Source organism: Magnolia sinica, chromosome 18 (genome assembly GCF_029962835.1).
Source record: "Magnolia sinica isolate HGM2019 chromosome 18, MsV1, whole genome shotgun sequence".
NCBI lineage: Eukaryota > Viridiplantae > Streptophyta > Magnoliopsida > Magnoliales > Magnoliaceae > Magnolia > Magnolia sinica.
In genome coordinates, this window is record NC_080590.1 from 6,460,277 (window position 1) to 6,488,073 (window position 27,797).

General features: G+C 39.3%; 3 long non-coding RNA genes and 1 pseudogene across 4 annotated transcripts; 2 read left to right on the forward strand and 2 right to left on the reverse strand.

Annotated features, from left to right (window-relative positions):
• Positions 1-740: 740 nt before the first annotated feature.
• Positions 741-12,838, reverse strand: LOC131232804 (uncharacterized). The gene is made up of 2 exons (XR_009164941.1): positions 12,701-12,838; positions 741-1,248 (listed from the first exon to the last, which is right to left on the reverse strand). It is a non-coding gene; the product is annotated as an uncharacterized LOC131232804 (long non-coding RNA).
• A 1,254-nt stretch (positions 12,839-14,092) lies between these two features.
• On the reverse strand, positions 14,093-26,507 carry LOC131232803 (putative ABC transporter C family member 15; annotated as a pseudogene).
• On the forward strand, positions 14,587-19,063 carry LOC131232806 (uncharacterized). Of its 2 annotated transcripts, none has more exons than XR_009164943.1 (3): positions 14,587-15,084; positions 15,214-15,571; positions 18,924-19,063. It is a non-coding gene; the product is annotated as an uncharacterized LOC131232806 (long non-coding RNA). The 2 variants fall into 2 exon arrangements; XR_009164944.1 differs by having other exon boundaries at positions 14,587-14,710; positions 14,801-15,571.
• On the forward strand, positions 19,533-21,758 carry LOC131232805 (uncharacterized). Its single transcript, XR_009164942.1, has 2 exons — positions 19,533-20,920; positions 20,959-21,758. It is a non-coding gene; the product is annotated as an uncharacterized LOC131232805 (long non-coding RNA).
• Positions 26,508-27,797: the final 1,290 nt, after the last annotated feature.

The window sequence follows — 27,797 nt, forward strand, 5'->3', positions numbered from 1 at the left end:
GTGAGTTTTGGTTCTAACTGATTTTTAGAATCCTACCCTATTGTGGCCTTTCCAGACATATGGACGGAGTGGATTTGACAAGGACATCTCTGTGAACCCCACACAGCCACAATGCCCTTGAACAAGATCAAAAGCCCATGATCAGTACGGCCCGTTCAAAATAAAAAAAAAAAAATAAAAAATCGGGTAATCCAATCAACGGTTCTACTCTGGAAGCAATTTGTTTTTGAGTCGGATCGTCTCTCGTCAATCCCTCTTCTTCTTCAGGTAATAGTCTACATAAGATCATCTCTATTTAGAACATTCAACTTGATCCAGCAATCTTATTTACTTCAGCATATATCAAGAAACCAGTTCTCAACATGTGAGGTCTACTTATGGTGATGAATCACAAAAGCTGCCAATATTCAGAATTCCATAAATGCCTATTTGTTTTGAGAGAAAACTCTGAAATACCAGTTAAAAGAATACGAATTCCCCCCATGCAACAGTTGCCTCTGTTTCACAAGAAAAGATGGGGAACTCAATTTCCTTTTCCTAGCTTTTCCTCAAAAAACAAGGAGATACAGCTCTTGCCTTTTGACCATTAACCTTTTAACATGATTTGTAAAACAAACAACAATAAGGGAATCTTCTTCTTCTTCCTCCCCCATTCCTGATGTCAAGTTTCCAAGTTTCAAGAACCCATTTGGGGTTTTCCATTTCCTCGTTTTGGTTTCATTCTAAACAAACAAGCCCTAAAAGAAAAAGTTTGAGAATTGAATTAATTCATTTTGCTAATGTTAATGAGTTACAAAAAACACACTATAATAAGAACAGCTTAGCTAATGTTAGACTAAGCCTTCAAACAGAAACAACTAAGAAAGGGAAGAGTGAGTGAATACAATTATGAAGACATTCGTCCACATAACTGATGCAGGACAACTAACCACTTGCTCTAAAAGCTCAAACTGATAGAGCATGGCGAATCAATCCCTTTATCTCATAGCCCATGCCCCACATCCCATGGGTTAGGACCTCGGCTGAACCCTCCTCGTGGGCCCCACATCACATGGGTACCACCTCACACAAGCCACCCACCCCGAGTGTGCCCCTGCATCCCACAGGTCAACCCACTAGAGCTCGGTGTGAAAATGCCCCTGCATTAATAACCCAATAACACCAACACTCTCTTGGAAAAAAGACTTCACATTACTTCTAGTTTTACATCATGGAAAGTGTATTGGAGCCTTACATACATCTGTGAACCTGCAAAAATGATTATTGAATTTTACATTAATGTTAGTTAGTAAAAAAAGGGTTAAAACAGATACCTATATGAAAATTAACTTAAACCAAGCCATAAATCTTGGGCCCTATCATGTGCTTTAACTAAAAAATCTGCTAAAAAGATGATGGTAACTGGCTGATTAGCGGACATCATCTAATGGACGATAAAACAGACAATAGACGACATTCCGGATTCATGGGCCGCTCATGAATGTTTCAACGGTAGGCATCTAAAAGGTTGATTGATGATGTCATTTTCATCCAAATATCATCCAAGTAGAGATCAGGCATCAGACAATATTCCAGATTGGCATCAGGCTATTCTTAACAGTAAACCCTTAAGAATAAGGTTAAAGGCATCGGGTTAATTTTTTTCAGTTTTTCTGCCTCTGCATCATTATGGTTAGATCATTGCCTCTTCTTTAAACTGATTGTTCATTGCCAATTGAAAAATGATTTCTTTCTCCTTGCCTTTAATTGGGTGGTTTTGCTTTGTTGTTCCTTGGGATTAGTTTGAATTCCCCTGAATGAAATGGACCCACTAATTTATGGTCCCACATCCATGTCGACATAGGATTTTCCAAGTACGGAAAAGCATCATTCAAGTCCTTATTTGTCCATGGATTGATTTTTTTATTTTTTATTCCTGTCACCTTCTCTTGATTGTTGTGCTCTTCTCTATTGAGTATATGGGACAACAAATTGAAAAATCTTATGAGGAGAAGCTCAGCTAAACCAACCAACATTTTGAAGTCCATGTTGACAATCAACATCCAACCCCAAATTGCCTAAGAGCTCCCCTGGTGTACACGGCTTCCAAACCATATCAATGCGTGTGGCATGACCTACCAAGCTCATTGCTCTTGTGATTAAGTCTTTAAGAGTCGAGAAATACCTTAGGGATGGCAGGAGCACAAAATATATTTCCTTAGGTTAATATGTCGCTGTTTGACATGAGAAGATTGGTCTCTCAGCCTCCTGAATTGCGTAGACTTGTCCCTGAAGCAAACCGAGACTGAAAATGACCCAATATGGTCTCTCAACCTCCCAGAAGACCTTGTTTCATGCGACCAACACTCCACCCGCCATGCCTTTAGCATTTAAGGATGCCCAACCTGCATTCTCAATCCCCCAGATAGAGCGCAACTTGATATCATTGAACGCGTCTAACTTGGTCTCTTGCAAAGCCAAAATTTGAATTTTGTACTTGTCGTATACTTCTTTGATCTGTCGATGTTTATCGGGGGAGCCCAACCCCCTGATATTCCAACATAGAACCTTCATTGGCAAACTTGTCTGAGACCCTTGCCCTTTTGGGCTTCGCCGTTGCTTCTAGGATAATCATAATTCACCGAGCTTTCTAGGCTGAGAAGTTCTCTCCACCCCTTTGGGAATTTTGGTTTCGATTGATCTTTACTCACCTCCCCTTGTTTGAGATTGCTTCTATCCTCTACAAATTTCATAAAGGTCCAAACATTGTCGTCTTGAGCACCAAAGGTTAGGTCGATAGATTTTCCCACACGGCTAAGCATGTCTTTATACCAATTGATCTTTGCCTCTAATAGCGCCTTGGACATCGATGGGACCTCATCGATAAAGAAGGGGATGGGAGAGGTCTTGTCTTGATGAGGAATATCTTCAGCCGCCTGAAGAGGGGAGACGTCAAGGGCATCCGCGAAAAATTCCATGCCACCTCGATGCCATTCTATCTGACGCAAATTTGTTTTGCAGAAGAGGAGACCGAAGCATGGGACTCCCCCTCCCCACGACATGTTGAGTCATCGATAGCCACTATCGGGAGGGCATTAGAGATTGAGGGTGCGATGGGGGAAGAGGAGAAAGAAGACGCTTGACCTATCTCTTGACGATTTGAAATAGGCAAGGAAGGCCACCTGATAGAAGATATGTGATTATTAAGCAAAAGGGGTGAAACGTGTTCTTCAGGAGGCACGGGTGAGGAACTTCGTAGAATTGGCGTATAAGACGCCTTGACATTAGAAAGCGAAGCACTTGCCAATTCGAGACACATGTTAGAACCTGCTGATGCGCATGCGGTGACAGACTTACGTGTGGGGCATCAGAGGTAGATATGTTGGCTTCACAACTTGAATCAGGGGTAAACTCAGGCACTGTTATCAAAAAATTTGATGCTAAAGATCTATTGGAATTTTTCAAAAGAAAGAAAGTTGAAGATCTAAAGTTCTTTTACTCTATTCAATTTAATGTATTTATCCAACCACCGACGTATCTCTTTGATTGTATTTGATGTCTCTTATATGCCAATTACAACAATGACTTATATAATCAAGTGTGAAATCAGTTACTGATCACATAATAGGTTAAAAAAAAAAAGAAGGATATAAAGCACTTATAGTGGGAGGTAGTAGGTGGCTATCCTTGTTTGTAGGGCTTTTATCTTTAATAACCTGATAGAGATAAATACATCAATATAACTATATATCTAGACACAATATTGATGAATACAAAAGTATATTATCGTATTATGACATCTTATTGAAGCCATATTTAGTATGACATGGTTGAGTTATGTCTCCTTCTCTCGGATAATGTTGATCAAATTTAAAATGATCTAAGATGCAATGGGTAAAAAAGTATGGAATGAACTCATTGTGATTGTTTCTCATTGAATGCAGGAAGAGATCGTTCAATCACAAAATGTCAATTATACTACTAGATATGCTCCATCAAAGTTTTATAATTTTATTAAGAAACTAAACTTGAAGGATGAACATATTAAAGCAATAGTAGATACTCCTTTTAAAGGATTTGTGTGTTTTTCCAAAGTTTCCAGTTCAATGCACATTTTTAAACAGTCTTCTTGTTAGAATTATTTATCATACAAATTGCCACATAGAGAAAATACTTAAGTCTTATCTGCACACTTATGTTTATAAGACATAAATGATGAGAGAAAAAATAAATGATAACATAAGAAAAAAAATGCTTCGAGTTATGTCTAAATTTTGAATTACTTCACCCCAAACCATCCATATTCAAAGCAAAAGAGCCAAAACATCAAAGGGTTAAAATAATCCAAAGAGAGTTTTTTTATTTGTTCTTCATCCTCCATACAATGTGAGAAACATCAAACAAATAGTTTCAATCATTGAAAGGCAACCCTTAATAAAAAGCTAAGGTCTTTGGCTATTGTAAATTGTAATAAGGCAGATTGGCACATATTCTAGCAAATCCAAGCTAGATTCCATTCTAGGTCAACTTTGAAGTAATACTTACTATATATTGGAGCCGAGTTCCTCAACATGGATGGTGGGGAAGGTAATTACATTTATGTACTTAATTTCAATCCTCAAAACAAAAATTAGACATATTAGGTAGATAGAAAGGTTAACATTGATGCATAAGCGGAAGAAAAACACAAGTTTCAGCTTATGAAGTGGGAGGAGGTTTGTAAGCCATGGGAACTAGGTGGCGAAGGTTTGAGAAATTTGGCTACAATTAATGATGCTTCGATAGGAAAATGGGTGTGGAGATTTTGGGGTAGAGGAGAACTCCTTATGGAAAGAAGTAGTGGAAAGGAAGTATGGGGTGGAAGAAGGGGGTTAGTTGACTTGGTCCTCATCTTTGTATAGGGCTTCCTTGGTGTGGAAAGTGGTTTGCCCAGTTGAGGAACAAGGTGTGGGAAGGTGTTGGTTTCTCCTTGGGGGATGGGCTGAAAATCAAGTTTTGGGAAGATGTTTGGGTGGGGGAGCAAAAATTGGGGAGGTATTTCCGACGTTGGCTTTAGTTGCTTTGGGGGAGGGGATGCTAGTGGCGAAGTGCTGCTCGATACTAGGGGATGTTTGCATTTTGTCCCCACCTTGTAGAAGGAATTTATATGATGAATAGGTTAAGGAGCTAGTGGCTTTGCTGGCCTTGCTTAATAAGGTAAGGCCGGTGCTATTAGAAGCGGACTCGTTGGTGTGGTGCAAAGATAGATCCGGGAAAATTTCAATAAGATCATTCTATAGGTACTTGGAGGGAGGGGATACAAGTAATGGTATAAGCCTGTCCGCCCAAGTGTGGCATTATGGTATGCCTTCAAAGGTGGCGGCTTTTGCTTGGTTAGTTGGGTGCAGCAAGGTTCTGACGGTTGATAACCTCAGGAAAATAGATATGGTTCTCTCAAATGTCTGTGTTATGTGCTTTCAGAATGAGGAAATGGTGGACCATCTTTTTATTCATTGCACCTTTGCGAGTTAGACATGGCATTGGTTCTACAACCTCTTTGGCATAATGTGGGCCTCACCTAAATCAATCAGTCAATTCTTCTTTATGTGGCATGACGGGTGACCAGGAATGTGGGTCGAAAGGTGTGGCGGCTTGTGGTGTTGGCGGGTATATGGTTCTTATGGTTGGAAAAGAACAATAGAACATCCAGAAATCGCTTGGGATGAGTAGAGGAGGTGTTTAGGGTAGCGAAATCTCAAGTAAGAGAATGGGCAGTGGCCACGAAGGTCGTTGATCAATTCTTGGCCACTTGGGTTGAGCTATAAAAGTTCTTGGGGTGTTTGTATAGGTTTTCATGTCTATATATTCTGGCTTCGCCCTCTTTTTTCAATAAATTTTTGTTCTTATTGCTTAAAAAATAGATGCGTAAATTTTTTAGTGTTTATCATCTTCAACCCTTAAATCGATATCTCCACCCCAACAGGGATAATTTGGCCATTGTAATTTGCTTCTATCACAAAATGCATCTCCACCGCAAATGACTAGGATCAAGAAGGCCTTATGGCTATTAATCAAACACTATCACAACCACATTACTCTCGTGAGGGTGGTACTACCAAATTTATGGGAAAAAATATCACATGGAAAAAATATCACATAATCAAGGTATTTCGTAATGGTAATGGTAGCCATAGTGACCGTCACTATTACCTTTATGATAAGGGTCATAACGACTGTTACGGCCCCTGTAACGGCCATTATGGTCTCTTTTTTATTGAAAAGAAAAAACCCGAAAGACCTGTATTTGCCCCTTAAAGTTGAAGAAAATATGAAAAACCTGTATTTGCCCCATAACAAACCGTTACAGGTTTGTTACAGCCTTTACAGAGGGTGTAACGAGCCATTAACGATGGTTACAGGTCATTTTTTTTTTCCATGATGGCTGTTACGGCCATTACGACCTTGTAACATGTAACGGTTGCCACTGTTACCTTTACGTAATGGCCTCTACGATACACCATGCATATAATATTTTTTAATAAAATAATTGGAAACCAAAAGGATATAAAAATGTGGAAGAACAAGAAAACATCAATCCATCTGATCTAAAGAACCATTTTTAGACATGTAGAAAGCAAAGGAAAGAAAAAGAGAAGCATGCTTCTAGATCATGCGATGCTCGCACCAACAATATGTAGGGTTCCCTCTCCAATGGCAAAAATGTCAATAAACAAAACAAAGGCCCTTCAAGATGCCCCTCTTCTCTCTCTCTCTCTCTCTCTCTCTCTCTCTCTCTCTCTCTCTCTCTCATTTAGTTTCAAGGTAGTGTGATTTGGTGGTGTTTGAAAAATGGTGGTTTGAAAGGTTATTGAATGTATGACTATCATACACACATTTGAATGGATGAGAGAGAGGGAGAGAAATTATGATGCAACAGGTCTAGAGCACTACAATCTTCAATTTTGTTTTATGTTATTCAATTCCATAGAGACTGGGACTCGAGCCCTATTTTATGTGTGAGAGAAATGCGAGAGTTAAGAAAATTGACTCAACCTATACAAATCACATACACTCCAAGTCTATTTAATATCAAATAATAATACATGCACAAAAAGACTAATATATACGCTCACATAACATCACAAATCAATAAAAGAGGAAAATGGAGCAACTATTTGCATCCATCCCACATTGATTTTAGTACAATCAATTTCTCATTTTGGTACTGAAATTGTACAAATGCATACCATTTTCAATACCCAAAATACAAAATGTGGGTTTGTAGATTAATCATGGTGGTGTAGATATCAATCCACAGAAACCTGGAAAAAAAAAAAACCTATAGATAGAGAGGGATCCGTCTAAATGTATTTTCCGTCCATGTTTAATTTGTTTTTCATTTTCTTTTATTTTTCTATATATGATATTTGAGTCACTTGATAGATAGCCATGATTGTATGGTTGGATGGGGCCTTTGTGGCTTAGATTATTCATACTATTTTCATTTTTTCTTCATTAAAATTATCATTACTTCTGGAAGAAAAAAGTTCCCTTACAAAAATGCAAATTATAGAAAACCTAGACGAAAAGAACAAAAAATTCATAAAACCTAGATGGCAGAAACCAAAATATCATCATGACAACCAATACCTAGATGCAGAAAAAACAAAAATCAAGAACAAGTGAGAAAGGGAGAGGAGCACCTGACTGCAAGCACTCGCTACAAGAGAACGCGACCTTGAATTCCTCTTTTAAAGAACTTGAAGAAGAAGAAGAAGAAGAAGAAGAGGTAGAGCAATACAGAGAGGAAATCACAAAAGAGGAGAATCTTAAATGATCTTTTGGGACTTGAAAAGCAATGGTTGTGATGTGGGTATTAAATATAAATGGAAGGAGAGTGGGTTTTTTTTTTTTTTTTTGAGTGCTCATTCAAAACAGGTTATTAATAGTTTCCTAGAAATAAAGGAAGAGATGGAAAAGGAAGAAGAATGAAAACAACCTTGTTGTGGATGTTGTCGAAGATGCTCGAACCTTGCAGTGAGGGAAATGAGAGAAGTAGAGATTTCTTTTCCCTTTTTCTTTTTTCTTTTTGGAAATTGAATAAGAAACCGGGGAACATGGGTTTTGTATTGTTAAGGGTCAAATGTTGCATATTATCCCCCATTTATATCTTGGTTTTATGAACATGATAATGCTTAATGTTCTATTTTACTCATATTTGTGTTGCAAGGTGAATTTAAGAGCTTGAATTGAAAATGGTGCTAAAAGCATCGATTTGATGCTCAAGAATTACCAAGGCAAGGGATGGATCTTAGGAGACCAAGATTGAAGAATTTACATGCCAAATATCCAAGAAAACCAAGTGAGGAATGAAGAGAATCACTCATATTTGTGTTGCAAGGTGAATTTAAGAGCTTGAATTGAAAATGGTGCTAAAAGCATCGATTTGATGCTCAAGAATTACCAAGGCAAGGGATGGATCTTAGGAGACCAAGATTGAAGAATTTACATGCCAAAGATCCAAGAAAACCAAGTGAGGAATGAAGAGAATCAAAGATTTGAAGTGAAGAAAGGGAATCCTAAAATCGTCGTGAAAAAGCATATTCTGAAACTCTAGTTCATTTTGTGAAATTGCGCAGAGTGAAGTCTATTTTGGAAAATTGCGCAGAGTGAAGTCTATTTTAGCAAATTGTGTAAATTTGAGGCAGTTTCTAGAGTTTTCCAACTAGGTGCTAAAGTTGGAGTTCCACAACTGTAAATAGGACTCCCTAGGATGTTCCTAGGTATCTTATAGGATTTAAAGAGTGGAGCAAAAGGGTGGAGAAGTTGTCGCCAAGAATTTTTCTTCTTTTTCCTTAGTTGTTTTCATGTTTTTCTTAAGAGACCTTAGTCCAATCATGTTTACGGTTGGTTAAACCTCTTAGTTAGGGCTAAGAGGTGAAGCTTGTGGCATAATGAGATGTTTCTATTGCTTTGATTCATGTTTATGTTGAACTCTCTTTGATTCTAGTTTGATTATAAGGAATACTTTCAGTTTTTAATGGTTTGTTGCGACTCAAATTACAATAGATCTGTAATAGCTTTGAGTATCTTCTTTTCAAGCTTTGAGATTGTGAAATTAGGAAATCCTGTTGTTCACCATCGTCCCTTGGGCATGGTGGGATGATGGAATCCCTTTTAATCTTCATAATTCTCTTATGATTGATTGTGGGAATTGGTATATTTTGTTGTTTGCCATTGTCTCCAGGGCATGGCTAGGTGATGGAATCACTTCAATCCTCATGACTCTCATCCATTGAGAATTAGGTCAAGGGAAGTTCAGGTTTGGTTTTATTGAGATATCTTCCAATTAGATAGGATAGGACTTCGATTCCAGTTGTGTCCTTGAATCAAGTAATAGATTTCCCTGATTGCTACAAGTGGATCCTTGGAAACCATAGTTCCCACCTTTGAATTTCTTAAGTTTCTAATTACACACTTTACAATTACTCCCTTTAATTCCAGATTTAGATTTACATCTTCTTCTAGTTCTACTCCTAGTTGCTTTCAGAATATACACGAGATTAGTCCCTGTGGATTCGACCTTGGTCTCAATGAGATTATTACTACATCGCGACCCTACACTTGGGGTTGTGAAGAAGTTTTTGGCTCCGTTGTCGGGGACTAACGGTTGCGTTTTTCTAAGATTAACTAGTTTTGGAATTAGTTTAAGATTAGGGTTTTTCTACTTTCTATTTTTAGGTAAGGGTTTTTTCTGAATTATTTTACAAATTAACTTAGCTTTCTATTTCTAGGTTTAGAAACTTTCCTTTTCTGTTTTTAGAAACTAATTTACTTTCTAATTCTAGGATAGAAACTTTCCTAATTTGTTTTTAGAAACTTTCTTAATCTGTTTTTAGAAACTAATTTCCTTTCCTTTTTCTTTTTTAGAAACTAGTTTACTTTCCTTTTTGTTGTGAACATGTATTTCCTAGGAACATAAGATCCAGACTCACAAGAGACTGAGTAAAGAAGGAATGAAACTGACCCGTCTCCTAGCTAGCTAGATCCTTGTCTTTACATTTGTGCATAGCCACTCTGATAAATACAAACAAAAATAGCGCCAATGCATCAACAACCAACAATGATCACCAATGGTTCGCCTTAACATTAATAATAGCAGACCACCTCCAGCAGCTGCCAACCATTCGATTAGGCGTTTGGCTCCAACACTTGCTTGCTAGGTAAGATGGAGTAAACGATGGCATTGGATGCAAACACCATCCAAACCTCTAGAGCAGACTACAGACCCTCCAATTTTTGTAAAAAGCAACAAATAAGAAGACCATGTTAAATACTAAATATAATTCCATTAACATGCATACATTCCATTCAACAAAAGAGAATATGGTAAAGCATCAAAATTGTAACGCGCAATACAATTCAATAAAAATCTCATTATCATACTCAAAGACCATTGATCAAATGGCTTATATTTGTTTAGATCGGCATGGTGTTGTACATGGTAGCCTATGAAATTCTAGTGAGAAAGAGGCTGATGAAATTCCAAGTAAGATGACCGAGTGATTTCTCCCTTCTATTATTTGTACAAGGCACATTTTTACGTAAGAAGAATGAGAATTGCAAACATCAGTAGATGTAAGTTTTGCATTTGCCCCAATTCACTAAATCGTGGCAAATCACCCACCATGCACAAGCAATGCATGCAGACTGACCAAAATCATCCAAATAATGGACCGAAAGTGGACGAAGCATAGGCTGAGAATAACATTGGTAGGTAGATCCTAACTATCTTGACTTCACCCATTAAATTTGGATGCTGACTAGATACAAGATGTGCTCCATCTAGATTTGCATCTAAATTTGGCCATTTGGATTTGCACGAGTGTATGCCTACTGTACAATGAACCAATTGCTAACATTTAGGCCACATCCTGAACATGAGGTGGCATATTTGATACACACATTAAACGGGCCCTATAAAGGCTCAACCATATGTGAACTCACATTTGTTTAAACATATCTTATCAATTGCTCATAAATAAGATTGAGAGTGATGTTCGAAATATCGGTATCGCATTACGTATCGCACCCTTGGGATACAGATACATATCGGTTATCGCATGGGATATATCAGTTGTATCACGTAATGTATCGTTGTTGTTGGAAACATGGGGAAACATTAGGAATTTGGTCGAAATTTTCAATGAAACTTCAGTGATTGTTAAAAAAGACATCAATACACACTTATAAATCAAAACACTACAAAAAAACAAGTGCACATAATAGGTTTTCTTTGTATGGGGTCCTAATCTATGTGTTGTCTAACTGAATTGATGCACGTATATTCAAAGTCTATTCATATAATTTATAAATGTAAGAATACGTCTGGAAACACAAGTAATGCGTTCAAAAGAAGAATCACTAGATCAGGTTACATGCATGTTTGGACACAATTATTGCACCGATTTGCGAGAAATTGGAAATTTTGATTTTTTTTCAATTTTCCTCAACTCGGCCCATCTCCTCCACATCTTAAAATTGAAGCTCCCAATCCATGGTTTTTCATGCAAAACATGAAAAAATCATGGTTTTGAAATAATTTGACATTGATTTAACGTGATTTATAGGAAAAAGGGATCAAAAATCGAAAATGCTCACCGAATTGAACATGTGGGATATATCCCACTACTTGTGGGTTTCGTATTGCACAGGTGGGATACAAGATTTATCGGCCGATATTGTTGATACTTAAAACACTGATTGAGAGCATCAAAACACTTCAGTTTTCCTGTTATTACCTGTCTAAGTCATTGTCAACTGTCTGGTGGACATACTTGCCATGTTCATGATAGCTCGGACTACATGTCATTAAACTTCCATGAAGCACATGTACTAATGCCATGTCTTAAATAATAATGCGTGACCCTACAAACTCAGACAAATGTGGAACTCAGGTTGGTTAGAGCATTAGGAACAATATAAATCATGCCTAAACCCACTAAATTGATTGTTGTGGCCCACCTAAATATTGGAATGGTAGGAATCTTTGGGCTGTTCTGTTATCCACGTGGGGCTGCATTAAAAAAAATCTTTGGAATGGGGAGATCTCAGACATCTCATTGATCTTAAACATTTCATCAATGGCCTACAAACACCGACTTCTCATGTGAGTACGAACTACAAACACCAACAGGAAACACAAGTTTGTACATGAACATGGGCGCAAACGCAACAAATTGAACTGTCCAAGTAGTAGATCCCACATTAGGTGGATCATACAAAAAATTAAAATGAAATGATTACACTAAGATGATGCTCTAACCCAAAATAGAGAATAGTTAGCAGTGAAATTTTGACAAACAAATGTCCTACAGTAGTAAATCCCATACTTATGGCCTATTTAATTAAAGAGTGGTGGATCATAGGATTTGTATGTGCATGTTTATCAACCATGACAGTCCATCAGAGGATGAAATATTCAAAAGGGAGGGACTGTAGCGGGAGAGCTTGTGGGGCAGGGCTAACATATAGAGAGAATATGAAAGAAAAAGAAAAAGAGAAGATTGGATGGGAGTGTTGGGGGTATTTACATCCATGGAGGGAGAATCACGTGAAGGGCTAATGGATGATACGAGTCAGACATACAAAAATTGAGCCACTTCCAAACCAATATCACTACTCACTCATCTTTGAAACCATTTAACAGTAAAACAATGCAAATCATTAAATAAACCCTTACCTGAGGAAGAAATGTCAATGCACCCGAAGCTCAACTCACAAATGTGAAAAATGATGCGAGAGAAGTTGGGAGAGGAGGTATGGGAAATCAAAATGGGAGAAGAGGGGTTGGTGAGAGAAGGGGAAACGGCTCTCTCTCTCTCTCTCTCTCTCTCTCTCTCTCTGTTATTATTTTTTTCTTTTTTCTTTTGATAATAGCTGTATTTTTTTTGAAAGGCTACAGCACAGACGTCATCAGGGATGACATGGCCCAATCAAAATGCAGGGAACCGACAATCCCTGTTTGCTAGAAATAGAGGATCCAGACTCTTGTTCAATGGGTCAGGTGGCCCACTATGATCACCAATAGCCGTTGGATAGGAAGTATCTTCCGTGGATTGCACATGGCCCCAAATCACCACAAACTATAATACATGCCATCTGATCAAGGGCATGTATGATGGATTTAGGAAGGGCCACCAGTGGCCCACATTGGATGTGGGCAGAGACTAGATGAGAAGAATTTCTACTGTGTCATTGCTCTTCTATATCTCCAACCTGAGCAATACTGAATTTTGTTTTAGGTAGAAATTTCAGATTTTCTTTTCTTTCTTTCTTCTACTTGTATCCAGTTTTAACTTTTTGTTTAAGGCTGCGTTTGGACGCACTATTCAATTGAATTGCGATTGAAAAATAACTCAATTGGAGTTATCATCCTTAGTATTCATATTGAGGGAGTTGGCTCCAAATTGCAATTGTGTTACTTGAAGGGAACATGGCTTGATGATTTGTTCGAGTTGACTCGGACTTTTTGTTACACCGATCCAGTTGGCACCATGAGTCACCATTGAAAGATGCCCAACTCGGCCTGACTTGGATGAGTTACCCCCCTCCCCACTTGGCCGTGTCCCAGCTCAACTCAGCACAGAATGAGTCAGTTTGAGTCGTTGAGTATTCAATACATGTTCAGGTTGGACTTGAAACTGGAAAGGCATGTAACTACAATTTAAGAGGCACTTCCTTGCTACAGAAACACATTTCCTTTCAATGCTGCATCCAAACACAAGAATTCTATTTCCCTGAGCTTAAGGTAATTCAATGTTTGAGGAGATTCATTCTAGTTTGAAATAATCCTCAAATTGTTCATATCTTTGCTGTTTTTAGCAGTTTTTCAGTAGGAATTTTTTCTATGCTTCCTCATAGAGTAGAAGTGTATTAGGAGTTTGTGGTAGCAATCAGAACAGAAAAGCATATCAATACAATTGCAATCTGATTTCGACAGAATTCAAAATAAGATAGGATACCGCCTTTTACATTGGAGAATTTGCATTGTAATCAATGCCGCGTATTCTCTGATTATTGTGAAAATAAGATACGGTCTTCGAATAGAACATTTCTGTAATGGAGAGTGCTCTGAATTGAATTCCCGCAATTTATTAGTTTGGAATTACTAGAGCCAATCTACTGCACTAAAAAAAGAAACAAGTTTCATGGTCATGCATGATTTCGAATTTCATTGTCCTTCTGGTCTCATAGACAAAACGCTACATTTTCAAAACGGTCAAGATATTTCCTAACTGAAGAGATACGATGAAATATGATCTTCTTCTCCCAAAGCCAACGTTGATCTTGAGTAGTCAACCCGGGAGATCATGGTAGCTGGCATCAAAATTGAATTGAACGGATCATACCAAATGGCGTTCCCCACTGCTGGGCCAGATGCTATCAAATGCCTTCGCCGTGGTGTCCCGAAATTCTTATATAGGCTTTAAGGTATGCTAGTTGTGTTTTGTGAAGTCGCTAAGCTATTGAAGTTCTGCGATCTTAAGGCGTACTCCCTTATAAGCTTTGAGAAGGATGAATCCTCTTGTTCAAGCAGTTTCACCAGCGTGTCGTATTCCAGAATCCGCCCTGCTCATATGACATTGATTTTAAATCAAAATCATGTAGAATCATTGTATATGTGAATTATAGGGCCCATGGTTCAATTATGCAGGCTGTTGATCCGATGGGTGCTCGAGAAAATCTCCAGGTTGGATGGTACAAACCCTTCAGTCCTTTGTCTATGTTCTATTGATCATGGGCTATTGCTGTATTTTATCTCTCTAATGTCTATTTGCAGGCGATAGGTCGAAAGCTTATGTTCATCCAACCTGGGAGTTTTTGGAGGATCCCCTATCCACGGTGGGGCCTATCAAGTCAATGGTCTGGATCACCGAACCATGGGCTATAGGTTTGTAGGGAGTCATAGATCCAATGCAAATTCTTTCTACCTTATAGGGCCAGATGGACCCAACTATTATCATGGTGCCATTAGATAGGAGTCCACTGTGGATGTTGCATGGCCCCAATCTCACCACGATTGGCTGATCAAATCCATTCAAACAAGAGCCTACAAAATGGATTGTAAGATCTTACTATCCTTTTGCATGGCCTTATTGCATGTCTGTAACTATCTAATCATAGTTATCCTTAATTCATGAGCAATCTGTGGTGGATTCCTCTTATCCAATGTTCTTTGCTGATCAAATGTAGGATCACTTGGGTGGGCCCCACATTAGTAAGGTTCAAAGAATTTGAACTGGATCATAGACTTCTAAAGTCTAGATACATGGTAATTTCCATTGCAGAATGCCTTATAAGATCCATACCTTCACTGAGAACGAGAACAAGATCACTGTCTATAACCGTGTGGATTCTATGTGCTATGGTTACCACCGTCTGATCATTGAACTCCGGACGAACGATCTGCTGTATAACACCATCAGTCGCAGAGTCTACAGAGGCAGTTGCTTCATCAAGGTTAAGAATGCTGCTTCTCTTCAGCAAGGCTCTTCCAAGACAGAACAGCTGCCGCTGGCCGACACTCCAATTTTGTCCGTTTTCGACCACTGTAAGTAAGCTATCTGTCAGCAACTTTGAACTTAAAAATAGCTTGAGAACTCAGTAACTTGCATCATTCTATACACTAGAGTATGGTGTATTATCCCTACCTGATGAATCCAGCTTCTTTTCCTTTTCGCGCACCAAATCACCAAGCTGACATTTATCCAGCACCTGAATAGTTGTAACAAGCCACCAATGTAATTAGTCTCATACCAAGATCTTAAACAAATAAGCTCTTGGCAGTATCATATCAAGATCTTAAAAGAATAAGCTCTTGGGTGCCCAGAATTTCAAATTATATTGTGCAGGCCTGTCAGATTTGGGTGATTTTATTAGAAAATCACTGTTTGTACTTGTTAAAAAATTAGCAAAATAGATAGATTTTTTAAAAAACTTTTATGGATGGAGTAATTATTTTCATCATAAACTTACAGCCTGCTGACTCACAGGATACCCTGCATGTGGGTCCCATGGCCCAGTGATCCGAACCGCTTATGTGGTGAACCCTCATCATGGATAAGGGATGTCATGTAAATCACCAAGATCGAATGATGACAACCCTTCCATTAGCATACACAAGAAAATACTGCAACTGTCCACATTCAATGGAGAAAATGCAAAATATCAAAGGGTTGTATCCCACTCTAAGTCCCATCAGATCAATGGTTTGGACCTCCGAACCATGGGATGGGACCCACATGAGGGGGAATCTTGTGTGTCTGTATAATTCCTCTTATCAACTTCTTCATATCCAATTAGGCATTTCCTCGTGCAGTTTTTGCTCATTCTGCAGTACTTTTGTATGCCAATGCCATTGTATATATGTATATTCGCATGTATTAATTGTGTTAGTTTTCGAATCCAAATGAGCCAATCCCAAGTCATGAGTTCTACTCAATGTATATTTGTAAGGAAGTAGTTATTTGAAATTGTTGCGGTGAATCTAGAAGACTTACCTCCCATACTTCAATGTCAGAGTATTCCCCTAATGGGTTGAGGTTTCCTCTCACGGTTCCCTCGAACATTGTTGGGTCTTGTGGTATGATGCTGAGTCTTGATCTCAGGTCATGAAGGCCTATCTTGCAGATGTCCACATCATCGATCACAATGCTCCCTTCCGTAGGTTCCATGATGCAGAATATAGCCTGTATGAGAGTAGATTTCCCGCTTCCAGTCGGTCCTACAACTCCCACCTTTTTCTTTCCTGGAAATGTGCATGTAATATTTTTCAAAACAGACGGCAATTGTTCAGCATACTTGATCTGTAGCACAATCAAACTCGTGTTAAATGATATAGAACATGAATCCGTCATGGATGGTCACATGATGCAATTTTATGATTTCGGTTTAGCGCATGTTAGTGTTTGTGGGACAGTTCAAGGTGGAGCCCACCTGATATACAGCTCAGATTTCCTACAAATGGATGTGTTTAGAGGCCATACCTGTAAGTTTCTGAAGCATATTGTTCCAATTGTAGGCCAGTTGTTTGGTGGTCTACATTCTTCAATCACTAAAGGAGCTTCGCTTTTAATTCTCGAATATTGTAGGATCCTTTCGACGGAAATAATTTTATTCTCCATGTTGCATATATTCCAGATAACATAGGCTTGCTGCACGTTCAGAGTCAGTCCGTACATCACCGCCAACCCTGCGATGCCTGTATACCACAAGATTTCTGATCAGATATCCTGGGATTTTCTCATATATTATCAGGAACAATTTCTTAGGGGGATTCTAAAGGGTGTGTTTGGATGCACAACCAAATTTGAATTGTGAACTTTTAGTTAAATCAGGAGGAAATAAGACATTGCCTTGAACCTGTGTTGTGGGTGTGCCCTGAATTGCGGTTACACTTCTTTCTAGTCCATTTTGAAGGTAATGTAATTGCAATTTAGAGTGCAGACACAGAAATTTTAGTACTGAGAAATGCAACTACAATTTGGCAATTTCTGCTTTGTCGAACTAACAGCTGCAATTGAATTGAATATTGCATCCAAACACAGACTAAAACTTGTATTCAAAACTCACTTGGGTTAATGATTCCATCAGGGAGGTTCACGAGCAAAACCAACGAAAATGCAAAAACGAAATTCGATAACAGGTTTAATCTAAAGGAAAGCCATTCCATTGCCAAAACATTGTGGAACCATGGCCTTGAGTGGTTGTCTATAAGGCCAAGGTTTGTATAGATGAAACGTTCTTCATGGCCAAATGCCTTGATGGTTGCAGCTCCGGAAAGTGATTCCGCGAAATGGTGAAGGATAGGAACCCTTTGAATTCCAGATAAGCGGGCCAACTCTCTGGCAGTTGGTATATAGTATCGCTGCAATGACCATAATCAAATCTTAGATTGCAGATATTTTGTAATAATCACCAAACAAGATCACTATCCTAGAACATCAGTATCTTACTTGGCACCATAAGCAGATCGCCATCACGGGAAAGAATATGGCAAAAACTTGCCGTGCTACCTGCGACATGACTGCAATAATCCCCAGAAGCTGTATTATCGAGAAAACACACCAACCCAACCTGTTCGCCATTTCCAAATCTAGTACGCTTTGGTCTGTAGACGCCTGTGAGTAAGACTGTTAAAAGGCTACAGATAATCTGAACTTAATTCTTTCTTCTCTCTCTCTCTCTCTCTCTCTCTCTCTCTCTCTCTCTATCGGTATCTCTCTCTCTGTCTCTCTCTCCAGACACATGCATACATGCCATACATTTATGTCATTTGGACATGAACACATGCGTCGATGTTAGGCACAGGTGTGGAGTGCCAGACATGGTAGGGTGCGTTTAGATTGGGGTAAACTAGGGGAAGGAAAGGGAAAGTAAGAGTGTTACATAAGCGGATGATAAATTGACATCAGTGCTTGGGAAAGGAAACATTATTCATTTGTATTCTTACCAAAAAAAAAAGTCTTAGAAAATGCTTTTCCTTTGCATTTCTAGTGTTTGGGTTGCAATTTTTCAAAGGAAACATTTATCCCTCCAATTTTTTCATTAAAACATCACATTAGAAGGAAACCTCTTCTCCCACCACTTTACTTTTTGAAGGAAAAAAGAAGGTTTTACTCCCTTGGCGTGGAATGGAAATCAATTTAATTCTCTCTTTTTGTTTCTCAAACAGAGGAATCACATCAAAGGAAAACTGTATGGTTTTCTTAGTTTTCCTTCGTTTACCCTCAATCCAAACACACCCTTATACATAGAAGTCAGATTCCTCAACATGTCCATAGTAATATTTTAAATAATAATTATTGTATTTGAATAGTATTGTAATGTAATTTTACTTTCATATGTGACTTGTCTTTTTTGGGGATTTATACATATGCTAACCCTGTTTAAGATCCTTCCAGTTGGTGTAGAATCGAAGAAAGACATCGGTGCACGGAGGATGCTATGAAGCATGTTGCTGAAGAACTTTTGTGAAGTAAGAAGGCTGGTTATTGCTACTAGCATTGATCGGACGAGTACACACAGCGAACTTCCAACCGAGAGAAGTATATGCACAAGAAAAACAATGCTCATCTTCATCGTCGGTGCCGTCCCTGTTGTAGTAGGAGAAGCCCACGCCATCCAGTAGTTGCTTGCTATCTGTAATATCTGGAACATTGACTGTGCTATGAGTATTATCGGAACCAAAGCACCACCCCGCATCGCAGTCAAATAAGCCCTGTAAACCTCCTTGCCTATGCTCCCTTTCTCTCTTTCTTCGTCTTGCATTATTCTACGCGATTCATCCATGATCTCTAGTTCTCAATTTGGGTCTCCAATGCAGCTTCCGCATCAGATTCATTTTCGTTTGAGGATTCTGTTGTCTTTATTTTGGGTTCTTGGAATGTTCTACTTGAATTTTCAGTTGTGATAATTGATTCTAGCACTTGGCTGTGTGCACCAACTAACACCTCGAATCCTATATTCTGTCGTAGAAGCTCTTCGAACTTACCCGCCTGTGGGATCCTTCCATTTTCCATTACCTGTTGAAGAAAAGCTTCTGTCCTAATCAGTTATGTACTCTTCAGTTAGAAAGGCTGTGTTTGGATGCTCAATTGAGCTTATTTTCAATCAGTCAATTCAATAAGCGGGGGGAAAAATCAACTGGGTCTAGCCCCACCCAACTCGTAATAAGGGATTGATGCATGGAATTGCAATTCAGTTCAGCTGAGCAACCAAACAAGCCCTTAACTGTTTGATTTTGCCACCTTAGATTCTAGACTGTGATAATTAGAACTTTGAGCCATACAAACATAGGTTGCAATAACGTCATGCATTTTACTTGTGGAGTATCGAACATCATTCTGTTATCCTAAGAGATCGGCAATCAATCAAACAGGTGCAAAGCTAAATACAAGAGATCGTACATACCAGAATGAGGTCTGCTGCTGGAAGAAACTCAACTTGGTGGGTAACATACAGTGGAGTCTTGTCCGTTAGAATCCCCATCAGGCAGTCCTGCATAACAAATATATGCCTTATTGTACACACAACATTCTCTATCTTGATGAGATGCTGCATTCACTTAAAATGCCAAACTGTATATTTATCATAAGATCAGTTGGAATTTTTATTTCACCCAAGTTTAGGAAAGACATCAAGTGGAAAGTGGATTTTTTTATATATTTTTTTTCCGTATGCCAAGTAGGAAGAACCATGTAGAAAATGATGGATAGTGGTAGGCTCCATGATCATGTGGTTTTACATAATTGTAAATTTTCATTATATACATAGTACATAGAAATTATACGAAAGTCGACAAGCGCTAGACCTTCTGAAAGTTTAGAACTTACATTCATTGAAATGATTCATGCCAAATGGATGGAAATTTTTTATTTTCCATTTCATTTTATCATTTGGGTTCTCATGAGAAACTCTTATATGGATGAAACAAAGAATTTGGACTAGAACTTGACTCTTAAAACCCTGAAAAGTGCAAAAACAAACTAACTAAAAACAGTAATTTTTAACTTCAGACTCAAATTTGACAGTTGAAAAGATTGAATTTTGTGAAGCCATTCGGGTGCCAATGAACCTGGGTTGATTGGCTAAGATGTAGAGCTCCTCGATTGCTTTTCAAAAACTATGCATTCTAATCTGATGATCGGCTGCAAAGTTACAACCACCATAAGCTATAGTGCACGTTTAGGCTGTTTTTGCCTAGGGCCCTTATGGCCCAAATTCATGCAATCCTAGGCTTCATGTGTCATCCATGACCTGTCCTACATCAACTTGTTTGGCTCTTCTTGGGAGTTGCTACAAGTAGCTCATTGGTCTACAAGGAGGTTTGTAGAATCAAGCTAGAACCTCAAGCTCTCCTTAATTTTCAACTTCGATTCTATTTTGAATTCTATTGCTTGTGAGCATTTCCATGTTGGAATCGTCTCAAAGAAGAAGAAAAGCATTTCCATGTTGGAATCGTCTCAAAGAAGAAGAAACCAACCTCAAATAGTTGTCTGCCTGTACGAGCATCCACAGCACTGAAAGGGTCATCGAGAAGGTATATATCAGCATCTTGGTAAATGGCCCGTGCAATTTGTATCCTCTGTTTTTGGCCACTACTCATGTTAATGCCCCTTTCTCCGATCTCCGTCAGGTCCCCACAGGAGAAGAGCTCAAAATCCTTGGTCAAGGCACATGCCTGGATCGTTTTATTGTACTTGTCGCTGTTGAACGGGTTTCCGAAGGTGATATTTTCTCTAACATTGCCTGTCAGTATCCACGGGGACTGAGGAACATAAGCTTTGGTGCCGCTGATTTTCACGGTCCCTGAAAGTTTCGGTATTTCTCTGAGTATGCATGCAATCAGACTGGATTTTCCTGAACCAACAGTTCCACAGACTGCCACCTTCATTCCCCTCTTGATCTTCAACTGCAATCCGCTAAGCGTCGGGTTTCTTGAGTCCACGTCCCAGCTGAATTCCCCACTATCGATCTCGACTTCAAACTCTGTTTCGTTCCTTGGTACGAACTCAACTGCATCAGATTGGATTTCATCTTCTTGGAGATACGCCGCATCTCGATCGACTGAAACTTTTGCCTATTCGAAAACGGACAGTAAGTCTGGGAGATTGAAAATTGGATCTTGTAGCATTCTGAATGTTGCCAGTGCAGATAACACTCTCCCGGCCGTAAGTGGGATGCCCATCAGCATACAAGCACCAAATGTCACAACTGAAATGAACGCGGGTGACCCCCAGAAAATGAACGCTGAGATTGCCGACAGCCGCAACGATTTCCACAGCCAGTGGGACTCGATCTTCCTCAAGCTTTTGAGCTTGTGGAGGTATCGGGTGTCCCGGGCTTGAAGTTTCAGAGTCTTCATGTTCCTGAGAACCTCCGATGTGGCTTTCATGTGCTCGTCTTTTGCTTCCATGATCTTCGACTGCAGTCTTTTCTGTATCCTGGTAATCGGCACATTGCAGGTCATGACCAACGCTGTTGCCGCCAATCCCGCCAAAGACCCGAGGCCCAAATTCATGTGGGGAATATAGATTGTGAGTGAAATCTCTATCGGCAGCATCCAGATGAAGTCAGTGACCTGTTGGATGTCGACGCTCATGTAGTTGATGATCTCTCCGCTCGTATGGCTTTGCCGTGATCGGCTTAATAGATGTAGGCCCTTCTTGTAAATGTGGGATATAAGAGCTGCTCTTAGGCACAGACCCAACTGCCGGGCGCCAAAAATCCATTGCCTCTGTGCGACTGTCTCGACCATCTTGGCACTTAGGAATGCAAGGGCCAGAACGTAACCACCTTGTAAGCTGCGCTGCTTCTTCTCACTTAGGAACTTCACAAAGTCGTTGATCAGGTAAGGACCGACGTAGGAGGCGCTTGCATGGACCACCGCAAAAGCTGCGTTGATTGCCGCCTTCTTTCTAATAAACAGGTAGATGGTTTTGTAGATAGATGGAGTCTGTTGGCCGTCTCCTTCTTTGGTCCTTTTCAGTTCAGCATCAAATGCGTTGGAGAGGAATTCAGCGTAGTCTTTGATATCAACATCTGGTATCTCATCCTGTTCAAGAGGCTTCTTTCTACCAATGACAAACAGTGGATTGAGCCAGGAGAAGGTGACGAGTTGTAGGAGAGTCGCTCTTCCATATGTGGATTGCACTTTGCCTTCTGCTCGCTTTTCTGCAGAAGCATACAGAAGCGGGTCTGTGATGCTGCTTGAAGAGAAGCTAATGCCTGTTGTTCCTCTGATAGAAATACCCAATAGGTAGGTGCATGCAAGCATACTGAGAAAATCAGCATATTCGGTTTTGCCTGGGAATCCATGGTGTGTGAGAATTGCATGGAAATCAATAGCTGCATGGATCACTGACTGGAAGAAGCTGCAGACCTACCACACTCGAATAATCCAAGGAAGCATAACAGATCTTGTTTTCTGAAAATTCAAAACCTCAACTAATGTAACCAACCACGACAGTGCTTGTGCTATTTCTGCTGAAAGAACTAATCGTGAAGATCCGCAACGGCGCTGACCATTGCCTACCAATAGCAGCAACAGTGGTATCAGCAGGTGTATTGCCAATGGCAGTGAACAGCAGACAATGCTGGCTTTGTATGTGAAACTAACATTCAAGCTGAACAGTGAATGCTTCTTGGCCGCATGATTCTGTGCTTCATTTTCCTTGAATGCTGATCTCTGTTTGCGGGGTACATTGATTCTTTTCTGTAGGAATTGGATGAATGAGCTACCAAGGAATGCGAGCTGGAGAAATACAACTAGTTCTTTCCAGAAACAGGGCGAGCTTAACAGCGGCCATGTTAGCCAATGTCGAAGAGATTGGAATTCTGCCAAAAAATGAAAATGCTGTAAGCTCCTCAACGAATCACCGTTTAATAGCATGATCTTTTCTTTTCCTCTTTTTTTTTTTTTTTTTCATAAATATTTCTGGGTTTGTTATATCTGTTTGATTTGATTCGAATCTGTCATGGGTGAATTACATATTGGAATGTGATTGATCAAAATGAAAACTGTTTAAACACAAGAAAGTGATTGATCATGGCTCTTGTTACTGACTAGAAACATTCAATGAAGGACTGTGCTACTATGTACATGTTCCACCATTTCTTGAGTGGCAGGCGGTGACTCACTGTATGTCGATGTAGACTGCCCAAATGGCACTGATCTGATGATCTTAAGCTACTGATTTGGACTGCTGATTGAATTCTTCTTAATGAATGGTGAAGAAAGTCCAATCAGTGTGGCACTTGGGATATGCTTCTTCAACAATGGAGCTCATGCAATGGCCCACCGGTGATCTGCATGTCCGGTGAATGAGTCACTGTCATTGAGGAAATGGTGGAAAATGCTCATAGTAGTTTAGCCCAAAATAGAAACAGGTGGGGCGGGACCGGCTGGTTCTCACCTACGTCCATTGTAATCAGGACCTTGGCTTGAATTTAGGCTAATGGAATATGTGGGCCCATTGTAGGCCCAAATGGACCATACACAAGGCTAGATGTAAGGGCATCTTCTATTGGGACGTGGCTATGTTTCCATGGATCGCAGGCATAGTCCGAGCCCAAGGTTCACAGAAATAAATGAGCTGGGCACCTCACCAAGCCTCGCCCGTTCACAACTCAACAACAATTCCTTTCAAGCATTTTCAGTACGTCAATGTTTCCCTTGTGATTGTACTTAGGGTTGTCAATAGGCCAGGCTGGCCTACGGGCTTCTGGGCCTAGTGCAATTGGGTTGGGCTTGACTGAAATACAAGCCGTAGTCGAGGCCCAGTCATAAATTTTACTGTTTATTATAGTCTGGGTTCGGACTATATGCCCAAGAGCCTATTGACCCAGCCCAGCTTGGCCATATACGGTTCGAAGGGCATTTTTTTCATATATCATGCGTGGTGGGTCACTTAATGAACAGCCCAGATCTTTTGCACAAAAGTGGGACGTTGGCCTCCTGCAGAGGCCTTGTGTAACTATTCTAGCAAGGCTAGGAGTGTTTCTTTTGACCCGTCACAAGCCTGGGCCTAGGTTTTACTTCATGGGCTGGGCTTGGACAGGCCTCGGTCCCACCCAAGCACGGCCCGTAGACAGCCGTAATAGCTGGACTTTTTTTTTTTTTTCCCCTAAACATGGTTTACTAAATCCATTGGCATGAAAGATCCTTGATAAATCTTTCTTCTTTTTGTAATACTGTGGACTGTGGTACAACTTTGCAATGGTATTACTAAAAGCAAAAGAGAAAGGGTGCATCTATCAATGAGTGTGGGTGTAGATATCAATTCCCTTATAACTGGAGATAGCAACAAAATTTTCTATTATTCAAAGAAAATTGGAAAAGAAGTAAGCATTTTTCCAGTAGCAAAAACATAGATTCACATCATTATGGCATTGTTTGATACCTCAAAGGTTTGTTTACTAGCCAAAGTAGAGTATGAGTTTTATTTACACTGTCCATACATTTTTCCAGATAATTTTAGGATATGAACCAAAAAAATAAGGCAGATCCAAGACTCAAGTGGACCACACAGTGGGGATTGAACTCCCACCATTAAAAACTTCTTGTGAGCCGCAGAGGTTTTGGATCAATCAGGCCTATTTGGGAGCGTGGATTTGGAACCCCTTGGATTTGAAATCCTCCTTTTGTCTTTGGCACCATTGATTCAGGAATCAACTTTAATCCAAAAGTAGCTATGTATGGTATATTTACGGGGGTTTGAAATTAATTACTAAATCAACTTTAATATCTCTAATCAGTGATGCATGTAATGTTTGACACAATGGTTGTAATAAGCCCACTAAAATATATAGTTTGCTCGAAAATGACAAAATTCTAAGTCTCGGATGGGCCAAAAGCACAATGTCATCTCCACGTGACTAACCAACGATTTTTAACCGTTAATTTACATAGACAATGTTTGGATGGTGCTGATCATAATATTAAAGTAATTATAGTGATGCAGTTGATAATCTAATTGTTTTGGGATATCATTAGTGGGTCGTCATGTGCCCAATAGAATAATAGTCCGTGACACACATGCAACTCTTGAAAAGATTTTAGATGTAATCCAAGCTCTCACCATGGATTTGAAACCCTGTGAATTTGAAACCCTTGGTTACTTTATGCTGCCAAACAACCGGGGAATTTGAAATGCCCTCAAATCCCCCCAACTCCATAGTGGCAAATGATTCCTTTTTTACAGGATTACATGTACAGCTGTTGAGATTATCAAAAATAGAAATAGAAGGTCATCCATGATTTAAGGCTGCTGATTGCTGTGTTCCATCAGGCCCACCACATCAACATTTTCTACATGCATGACAGGGACAATACTTCACAGAACTTATGAAGCTGTGTAGCATTTCTCATTCCAGCTATGATATAACTATGTAAAAGATTTCAACATGCTCTAACTGCATTTCATGCAAATACAAAACACTAGACTCAAATGAAAACTAGCAACTAACTTAATCCAACTTCCCCACAAAATAATTTTCCAGTAAGATACAGTACTGGCAACCGGAACCCACTACCGGGCCACGAAAGCGACGATCATCGTCAATCTGGACCAACTAGGATTTTGGATTTTGCTAAGTGCCCACCTCATATACATGTAAACAAGACAACCTTTCCTTAACCAGCTGTAAGTCCTACTCTTGGATATTTGTTCTATCTGTTGCAGTACACTTGAATGTAATCTCAGATACATATTCAAATCATGAATATTTCACATGGGTTTATTACGATTTTAGATTATCAGCGATGTGTATAGAGTCACACATGAACTTAGTGATGTTCATGTACAATCTCTGCAATCTGCAATTGAAATTCATGCAAGATAGCTTACTTGATACTGTGTAGAAATCAAACATATCTGCTTAAAATGAACTCCGTGATTGATGGGCCGTCTAAGATCTTAGACTGTAAGAAGATGAGATATGGAAGCTTGGAAGAGATTCCTGCAAATGGGAGAGCTATAAGTTTTAAGGAATGATTTAGATGATAGAGTGGGAGAGACATTCGAAGAACCCAAGTATATATCAGCGTAGAGAAGTGCAGTTGGCGCGCCACGCGAGTAGACATGAAAATCCGGCTGCGGATTACCGACCATCGCCACCATGGTGGCAGGACTTTGTGGGGGCCACCAAAACTTCAACGGTTCACAAGAAATTTTTAATGGAGGGAGTTCAATTCCCACTTTGTGGTCCACTTGAGCATTGAATCTACCTCATATTTGGGTTTATATCCGAAAATGATGAAAAAATGAATGACAGGCATAAATAAAACCCATACATCATGGTGTGCCTCACCTTGGATGAATTATCATCTAGGTGGGGGCTCACCCTCAACATAAATCACAAATTTACCAAAGAATCTTTCCAAATATCAAAATGCTTCCATAGTACTTTTTGAGAATGGTCGTTACCAAAGTATACTCTTATATATTGTTTTTTTGTTTTTGTTTGTTTTTTTTTTTTTTTTTTTTTAGTTACAAAGTTAGAAAATTGTAGGGACCACACATATTGCACGACATCTTACCCACAATAATAAACAGACTGACCATAAATCTTTCCGATCGAATCATCAAAAGAGCTGCATGCACATTTTAATGTTTTTAGGCTATGCGTATTATTGTTTTTGGTGTGGCTCACATTATACTTAGATTGATGAAAATTTTCGTTTCTTCGTAACATCATTGCAAATCACATCATTGGAAGGGTTGGATATTGTAAAATTATCATGTGGGCCCCTCAATTCTCTACTTCACCACTTTCTAAAGGAAATTGTTACAATAGGCATTAAGATAATTTCACTGCTCAAAGAGCTCTTCCCAAGCACTCTGGTTGGTGGAGGGATTATTAGGTCTTTGGAGAACAAAATACACAGTTTCAAATATTAAAGTAACATTTGAGCTTTCTTTTATTAAAAAAAATAAAAAATAAAAAGGCCCTTTTGGCCTATACCCAAATTGGCCTTAGCTACCTTTTAAAGTATTCCTAAATAAGCTTCTGCATTTTAAAACTACGAAAAATACACCCTCATGTAGTACTTGTGTTGTGCTAGCTGGACATATATAAATGACAAAAAGAAATAGTCATGGACAGGTAGAAAATTTTAAATATTATTTCTGACCTTATCTAGTTAAAGAGAATAGGCAACATGTGGGCTGTGTACTAACAGTTGGGTGAGTGTACTAACGTGCTAACCAAAAAACAGGAGAGTAGGCAACAGGTGTGAAAACACGTAATGTGGGTTGATAACAGCCATGCTAAAA